Below are 10,001 nucleotides of genomic sequence, written 5' to 3'. Positions count from 1 at the left end.
AGTCGAAACCTTCGTTAGATAAGGCAGCTGGCAACAATAACAGCCGGCAGGGCTCAAAACGTAAACAACTGGGCCCGAGCGCTACCTGCTTTAATTGCGAGAAAGCTGGACACGGTTGGAGTGCGTGTAAAGAGCAGAGAAAAATGTTCTGTTACCGATGTTGCAGCAAAGGGGTTTCTACAGCGGAGTGCCCTAAATGCTGTTCAAAAAACGCCAAGAGGAGTTCGTAAACTTTCCCGAGAATGTTACGACACTCCAAGAGCGGAAAAACATGATACCGAAAATCTTGGGTGAAAACCAAGATAATATAATCCCGGATAATTATGTTGAATAATATTCAGTACAGCAATGTGTGAATATTAACCTTAATTATCGCTCCCGCGACTTCTCAGACCAACATGTTATGTTGGAGACGGAGAATGTAAACAAACACTCGGAGTACACAAGCGCTCGAGTGGTTGCTACCGAAAATTCGATCGATGATCAATCGGTCGATAAGTTACCGGTCGGTGATATTACTGATATAGTAATTACGACGTTTGGCGATAGATCTAGGAAACTAGCATTCTACACCACGATCACCGTACAAGGGAGAAAGCTGCGTGCGCTGGTGGACTCGGGAGCCTCACGCACGTTTGCAGGCAAAGTAGCCATTGAATTGTTTAATTCAATTGGTATACAAGCCAATAAAATAGAACCCTTAAGAGTTACCGTTGGCAACAATTACACATGTAAAGTAATTGAGTCCGCCAAGATCCCGATTTTCTTGAGGGGAAGACAATTATAGTTGACACACTATGGATGCCTTCCTTGTCGAGTGATTTTATTTTGGGACTTGATTTCCTACAAGATGCTCATGTTGTCGTGGACTTCTCCACGGGAGAATGGGCTTACAAGGAAAAACCTCAAAATAAACATTGATTCTCGAATGCCAAATCACTAAACTGTGTAGTGGTGAATAACGGCTTAATGGTTCCCGATAATGATAACGCTAAGAAATTAAAAGAGTTTCTAGAAATTAAACTGCCCCCCATTTCTGGAAAACCTGGAATTTCAAAGTTACCGGCAGTCATAATTGACGTGCAAGATCACGAGCCAATCAGACAGTGAGCTCATAGGTGCACGAATAAAATCCGCCAAGCTATGTGGCAAGAGGTTGACGATATGTTAACCAATGGCATTATCGAACCGTCGCAAAGTGATTAGGCGAGCCCGGTAGTCATGGCGAAGAAAGGCAATGGCAAACTCCGCTTTTGTGTGGATCTCCGGCGCGTTAACGCTGTAACAAAAAGGATGCGTACCCATTACCGAACATGGCTGCGATCCTAGATGAGTTACGACAGGCCAATTATTTAACAACGCTCGACTTGAGTCAAGCGTATTGGCAGGTACCGCTAACAGAAAAGTCACATGGTATCACGGCTTTTATTGTTCCAGGCAGAGGCTTATTTCAATTTAAGCGAATGCCTTATGGATTAACTATTACTCCCGCAATATTCCAGCGTGCTTTGGATAAATTATTGGGTCCCGAATTTTATCCACATGTATTCATTTATTTGGATGACATTATCATTGTCACCAAAACATTTGACGAACATTTATTATGGTTGGATAAAGTTATCGAAAAATTAAGGCAAACTGAGCTAACGATAAATAGGGAGAAAAGTTTCTTCTGTAGAACGGAAGTAAAATATCTCGGATTTATCGTAGACAGTCAAGGTCTTCGCGTGGATCCGGCGAAAACAGAAGCCGGAATCACGTTTCCGATACCGAAGAATTTAAAGCAAATTCGTAGATTCTTGGGAATGGCATCTTGGTATAGAAGATTCATTATAGAATTTAAGACTGTTACTGAATCGCTAATACGAAATTGACAAAGAAAAATCAGTGACGGGGATGGACAGCCAATCGGCAGTCAGCATTCGACGCGCTGACAGGATGTTTAAAAAGCGCGCCAACAGTAGTGTAGCAATGCGGTTCCGATGACAGGGAGTGGGGGAAGCTGTTTTGTGGTGTGGAAGGGGGATGGGCGGGGATAAGACTCTTGGTAAGGTAGTGGTAGGAATGAGGAAGGAAAGGGTCTTATAGTGGGATCTAGTTTGGTAGGGAGGGGTATTTTTCACCCTATGTAACAATTAGAAGGTCTTATAGTGGGACCGAGTTTGGTTAGGGAGGGGTATTTTTCACCCTATGACACAGTTGGAAGGCCTTATAGTGGGATCCCGAGTTTGGTTAGGGAGGGGGTATTTTTCACCTTATGGTACCGTTGGTTAGTTATCCTACGGGGACCCTAGTTGATGGAAGGTTTTTTCACCCTTGGAAGTCGATGGTTAGGTGGTAAAGTAGATTACCAAATGATAAAATGACCAAATGATATTTTCGCCAAAAAATGCTAACTTCATATTGGTCAAAAGTCGGTATTGAAGATTATCGGTAAAAACGTCAAAATTGCTGAAATTTGAGGAACTGGCAACGTTGGACAGGATAGGATATGGTGTGTGTGACAAGTAGGTTATATATGAGAGGAAAATATCAAAACAAATAATATCAGAGGCTATAAATATTACATTGTCGACGCTCTGGATTTATCAGATAAGTAAATTTTTTCAAATTAATAATTAAAAAGAATAAATCTCTTTGTGATAATATTTTTAATTCCTATAGGTGAGCAATCTGCTATCAACATTGTTTTATACAATAATGTGAAAACAGAGGGAATACATATGCTTTGATTTCTGCACTTTGTTGTTATTGACTTGAATTACATCTGGCCTTGCATAATGAGACTATTCGATTTCAATATATATAAGGTTTTACGTAGGAAGACTGGGAACCAAAACTGCTGACAGACGAATGAAATCTATTATATCTTATGGGTAGCAATGATACTTATCCTGTGCATTATTTGTTCTTTTAACAGTGATATAGTTATAATATATAATTATAATATACTCATTAAATATAATTATAATTTTGTTGAGGCTTCACATCAATCCTATGAGAAATCAGTAGAAAAAAGAAAAAGAAGACACATTATTTGATAAGATAAATATTACATATTTTACTATTTTCTTGTATTAATTTCACTGCGAGCACTTAATCATATTAAAATAATTGGAATACAGCTTCTCTTTGGTTTACAAATTTCAAATTTATTTTATTCCTTCAATTATTATTAATATTACTTTGTTATTTCTCACTTTTTTACTTCGACCAATACACAAACGATTATTATATCTAAAAAAGATGGAATTCAAAGAGAACATGAAAATTAGTTCATGTAAGCATATAAAGATATATATAAAGTACTTCTCTCAATTTGCGTACTTTACCTGAACTGAAGAAAATGTGTAGTACATAGCTACCAACTTTAATAAAAGACGTTACGTTATACATTCATAACTGGTATTTTAATGTGTATTGTCCACACGCATACAATATTGTAAAAAGTATCAAATGAATCCTTGAAAAAATTAACATCACTATATTTTTTAATGATATGTAAACGATATTTTATTATTCAAGTTTTCGTTGTATACAACTTCTTATATGAAAAATTAATTTTTTTATTTATGTTCATCTTAAACGAAATTACATATATACGTGTAATGTATTATATATAATTATAATTTGAAACACATGTATAATTGCATTTACTTGCACTTTGTGCAAGTAATCGCTGTACTGCATATAGTGCATCGATTTAAACTTGACAACAGATATCGATATTGATCGTTTATATTGAGCGATATCAATAATTTGAACTTAGCTCGATTCTCAACTTAGCAACTACTGAGGACAAAGATTGAATCAACAGTGTACTAAAGGTGAAAGTGAGACAGTTGATCTTATCTAGACTCGTGCTAAGCTTGTTCGGTGTATTGATATAGTCCATTGAAACTTAATTATCGTTTCAGTGACAAATTAATAGTTTATTTTATATAAAAAAGTGAAGCCACATAAAACTATATTACTGTAAATATGAACATAAATAAGAATATGAATATTCTATATAAGAGATGTCGGGAGCGGTCATTTATTACAAGAGACAATTATGTTATTCGGAAAAAAAGCCATGTTCATTTTGAAGGTTTTGAATACCACATTATTAAAAAATACAAAAATTCTAATGATGAATATATTACGTAAGTTGTATTAACCAATTCTTTATCCTTTATACAGCGCGATGTTTGTTTACATGAAATGTGAGATTAGCACGTTGACTGCTACGTGGGTCACTGGTGGCCGACAGGTCCATATAGAATACGTTGTAAAAAATGTAACGTAGCAGCCAACATGTTACAAAGTATGCATTATTATTTACAGTATATAATGTAAATGAATTATATTGCATTTTCAATTTCAGCTATTTCAGATGCAAGGATCGTATGTGCTCTGGTCGTGGGAAAAAAGTTGGCGACAGTGAAATGATTGTGACCAAAGAGCACAATATGCATGAAGCGGATGACAAATATTTGAAAGTCGGCAAACTTCGCGAAAATGCATTTCAATATGCTCAAAGCAGCTTGATTACGCCACGTGAAGTTTACACAGAAATGTGTCAAAAGTATGTAATACCCTCATTAAGTCTTCTGTAATAAAGATTTATAAACAGCTAGAATATAGACATAAAAATACGTGTATATCTTTAGGAATATATCAGATATTCAATTTTGTTTATAGAATATTTTCAAACCTTTTGTTATTTACTTTCAGAAAGGTATATATGAAAAAATTTAATATCGCTTAATATGGTTAGAGAGATATACGTTTTTATGTCTGCTTTGGGGCTAATTAAGTGACTATCGTTATGTATACTTTATATAAAGTCAATAATGAGTACTTTCCAGGAAGTCCGATTAAAATCGGGTTTTTTTAGTAGAAAATACATCATCAGTTCAAATTTCAATTAACATTGATTTTTATGAATCAATGTAATTTTTTTGCATCTCTCATCTATTATTTAGAGTCCATTGTAAAACACTCTCAAGCATATCACCTTTAAACATACATGCAAAGATTGTAAAGAAGTGCTCATTGATTGACATGATCCTTTCGTACTAGACAAGCGCAATGTTTTATGTGATTTTCGAGCTCGTGTGTATTTCTGGCAAATTCAAACATTATTTGCACTTATCTTTGCTATATATAAACTATTGCCGTTTTGTACTTAGACTTTCTTAATCGATCGCTTCATTTTCTTTTTCAATATCAGAAATCGACGAGTCTATGTTATCGGATAATGAAAAAATATACTAGATACTTCTTCGTCTTCTTCAACGTAATCCGTATCGATCTTATTCCTCATGGTTATTTTCTCCGCCAAAATACTGAATGACTTCTTTATGCCGTAAGATACAATGAATCTCAGAAGCCGAACGCTGTTCCATTTTTTATGTCTGAGCCATACGTAAACGAATAATAAATTTCCGTTAAATTTCTAATTATAAGAATTAAAATCTATTCTTCTAAAATAAGAAAAAAATTCTATATACCTGGCGAATTGATCAATCTTTACTGAAAACTTGGATCATTTATGTCCACGTGAAATTTGTATTTATTGCTACAAGGGCTACAATTAAACTAACTCGGTGTGACTTTCACAGTTACAATATCAACTTTGTAGAATTATTTACAAACATACGATTCGTCCCTATCCCCTCTATCAAAATTTGTCCAGCAGAATAGATATCGCTTGAACAAAAATAATCCACGTTTGCACGCAAAGGATTAAGACTATTTTAATTTATAATAGGTATATATCCAACATCCTGAAACATTTAAACTGTAGTATTAAAAGAGGCTTTGATAAATCACTCTGTTATATTATTCAAAGTATCTTTTTTTATTTTAGTTTTCCTGATGATGTACTGTGCTTATCATTTAATGAGATCAAACACAGTCTACGAAAATGGTGCCAACTATCGAGGCCTCCTCTTCCCACAAATATATTTGAAGTGGACATCATATTAAATTTAAATGATATCTGGAAACAATTACTTAATTTTAATAGTAATGGTATCAATTATAAATTAAGCGTAGTGAAGTATGTGGACGAAGCAGATAGAGACAGCATAAGCATTGTATTTGGAGTTAAGAAATTCTCCGAAAATATATTAAAAGATGCGACATGTTTCTACGCAGACGCAACGTTCCAAACGAAGCCAGATATTGATGGCGCATATCAACTTCTCACAATAATGACGAAGCGATATGAAAAAGTACGCTCTAAGATATTTTATTTTTTTAAGAATTAACTGATTTCAAATATAAGCATCCTGCTGTTTTATTTGAATTTACTTATATAGCTACAATTAATCTTGATCAGTATACGAGAAAGGAGTGAAAGAAAAAGAGAAAGAGATAAAAAGGGACAGAAAGAGAGATGCTATGCTACATGCAATGTTAAATCTATTTATAAAAATTGATATTTGTGTAGATGAAATGATGTCTGCCTCATTTGGATGCAAATACGGCGTGTCAATTAAAGCACTGCGAGTCCAAAACTTCGGCAATAAATCGGTGATATTCTACATCATAATCTGGGATTTGACTTCTTCATGGTAAAATCATCGACAGAATAATTGCAGTCAATCCTTATCATTTATAATAGATCTTTTTCCATATAACAATAATTAATCTCTATCCAGTCAGCCCAATTTCCACACTAACATTTTACAATCTCGTCCATCTCATGACCTCTCTCCCTCTTTATCCGGCAAAAATTACCTTGTAGTTTTGTCAAACGTAGCAACACGTTAACCAGCAAGTGGAGTTTTCTTACATTATTTTATTATATTAAAATAGTCTTCTATATATAGTCATCAACGTCAAATTAATCAATTCTTAACTTAAAATCATCATATTTTAATTAACAAATAATTATTTTATAAATAGAAGAACGTCTTTCATTAATTAATATTAATATTCTTTGTAGATTATTCCCTTTGCATGGGCGATAATGTCAAAAAAGACAAAAAATTTATACAGAAAAACTTTTGAATTAATAAAGGAGCATATTGCACCGCAAATGTCTCCCACCAATTTTATGACAGACTATGAAGTAGCCTTATATAGTTCAATAAAGGATGTATTCCCACAATGTGAAAATAATGGATGTTACTTTCATTTAGTTTATGTAAGTATTTAATACTGTAATCATATGTAATTATAGCCTTCTTGTGATAGTTTTATATTTCAATTAGTCTTCACTTTAGCATTAATAGAAAAATAAATTATAGCATATGATATATAATTGTGGGTAGCAAACCTTCAGATATCAGTCTTAACCCTTACGTATATATGTTATTACTGCATATATATAAAGTTGCTTAAACATATCACAATAGAATGGAAAAAAAAATTAAAATAATATTTCTCTCTCTCTCTCTCTAATTCAATAATTTATACCTAGGTCAATTTGCTTGCATTCGACATGTTATTTTATGGTATCTTTAATGGAATATATCAAATCTAATTTAATTTTATGTTGACTTATTAATTGAGGCAAAAGTTACAGTAAAAAAGTAAAACGTTAATCCCTTTTACAACTGCATAAATGTATATATCGTTGAAATGTATAATTATACTAAGAATATGTAAATAATGATGATTTTCATTGAAAATCCTCCAATTGAGAGTTCGACATAGCCTTTATCTTTATATTGAAACGTTAATAACATTTTTTAATATCTCAAATGCTCAGTCAATTTATACTTTGGTGTTTCAAAAATTCCGGACATTAATATATGCATACTTTTTACCATGATCCATTTGGAAAAACGATAATCAAAATTTTGTATTTACTTACAGGCTATTAGGAAAAAGCTAAGGAAATTAGGAATAAGAAGGGAAATTGAAGCATTAGACGTGGAAAATTCAAAAATCTTAAAAATGTTAATAAGAAAGTTTATTAACTTATGCTTTTTACCGGCGCAATTTATTGAAAGGGCCTTTATTGATCTTTGCGAAGAGGCTGAGAAAAATGAGAACATTTTTGACGTCATATCTCCTTTTATTGTATATTTCAGAAGACAATGGATAGTCAAAACTTCTCCGGAAGTATTTTCAATGTTCAGAACGGTAGACAGAACAAATAATGGACAGGAAAGATACCACCGATATTTGAAAGATTTAATAGGGATCAATCCACCTGTTCATAAATTTTTCTGTAAGTATATAATTTTACGTATTAGGATCGTGTGTATACCAGTACGGAGTAATCAGCGAGACTGTATAGTGATGCATATGCATATTAAACGATAGTGCTCAGCCGTATGCATTTGCCGCCGAGACATTACCATTTCTCTTGATTAGGTAATACTATTATAAATACCCATCAAATCTGTAATTTTTTGACAAATTCATATTCATATGTTTACAGTTGCATATCTTCACTTTACTATCATTACAATAATGATCTACGCCATGGATATGAAAATCTGCTTAACTTCGTAGCTACTATAAATATACATTTTGTCTATAAGACCTTTTTGAAGCGTCTTTTGATTATCACTCGAAATATTTTATTACAAATATTGGTATATTTCCTACTTACGAAGATAAACATCATTTTATGTCTATCGTTTAGATTTTTTGTGTTCGGTGGACCATATATACATCAGTATGTTTATACCTATGTATTTATTCTCTTTTTGTAGATACAATTATTCAAATAATTAAAAACTATCAGTTAACATTTAATCAGTTACAAGGAGGCACGTATGTGCAAGAAAGAACTATAGATAATTTAACCAAATGGCTGGCAAAAGCATGGAATAACTTAAGACATTATTTTATTTTGGACGTAAACAGTTTAACTTTAAGAAAAAAAATAACTGAATTTTTGAACCAATCCATTAACTTCACGTCAGATATTTTCAGCGATGTTGGATATGAAAATTCAAATAATTCAAGTATGTATGAGCTTTAATATACTTAAGTTTGATTACTACTACACTGATAACACTGAATCTTTCAGATAGATTTCATTAACATTTCTCAAACAATAAAATATTTCTGTAATATTTTTCTGAAATTTATCTTAAAATTTTGTGTTAATAAGGTGGGTTACTCAATAAATTCGTGTATTATATCCAATTTGTTAGTAGAAGAATCTTTTTTATTTTTCTGTTCCACAATATTATTAAACAATATACTATACAGGGTAACACCGATGAAAGTAAAAAAGTTATTTTCAGACAGCATAAGTATTTTTCAAGAAAGTGTTCAGACATGCCAAATGATACTTTAAAGGGGTCAAAAAATAACCAAATAAAAAATGTTCAATATCGATTCAGGTTCTTATAGAAATGTTGAAGATAAACTTAATAAGTTGCAAAATATTTTGCTGTCTTAAAATACACCTGTTACCTTTTCGGTACATCGCCCTGTATATGTATGCTACTTTTACGTTAACAAAAGAAATAAATGCAAAAGGAAAAAATATTGAGTTTGGAATGTCCTATAAATTTTTATTAACTTACCGTAATCTCTCTCTCTCTCTAAAGTGCTTGAAAATTATATGTATAGTTTATCGTATAACGGGTGTTTTTTTTAAAAAGTATTAAACTCAAATAAATGGAAAACTATAATAATTATAGGATTTCCGAAAGACATCAATCTAAGTTTTGAGGGGGAAATTCAATAACCATTTAAACAAAATTCTAAGTGGAGGAACATACAAATTATGAAGGTCATCTTGATTGTTTGAAATAAAAAGTTAAATATTTTTGTTGTACATTATTCTTATAGCTTATCTCAAGAGCTTCTCAATAAACTAGATTATTTTATGATTTCATCTAGTGTTTCACTACATATGTCAATTTAAAATTACATATACGAATTTCGTAGCAGTTACACATAATACTTCAGCCAAATACACTTGTATATGCAACTTTAAATCTAAATATTTACTGAACCACTAGATGAAATTATAAAATAATATAGTGTTTTGAAAAGCTCTTGAGATAATCTGTAAGAATAAACAACAAAAATAAATA

General features: G+C 32.2%; 1 long non-coding RNA gene across 1 annotated transcript; it reads left to right on the top strand.

Moving 5' to 3' along the window:
• The first annotated feature begins 6,069 nt into the window (after positions 1-6,069).
• On the top strand, positions 6,070-8,857 carry LOC136785050 (uncharacterized). The gene is made up of 3 exons (XR_010824535.1): positions 6,070-6,563; positions 6,938-7,138; positions 7,813-8,857. It is a non-coding gene; the product is annotated as an uncharacterized lncRNA (long non-coding RNA).
• The last annotated feature ends 1,144 nt before the right edge of the window (positions 8,858-10,001 follow it).

The sequence above is a fragment of the Prorops nasuta genome, unplaced genomic scaffold, assembly GCF_024137725.1.
Source record: "Prorops nasuta isolate Cenicafe-Biocafe unplaced genomic scaffold, Cenicafe_Pnas_1.2 PNAS00143, whole genome shotgun sequence".
Lineage (NCBI taxonomy): Eukaryota > Metazoa > Arthropoda > Insecta > Hymenoptera > Bethylidae > Prorops > Prorops nasuta.
Note: the sequence above shows the minus strand (reverse complement) of the source record. Positions and strands in the feature narration are given on the sequence as shown.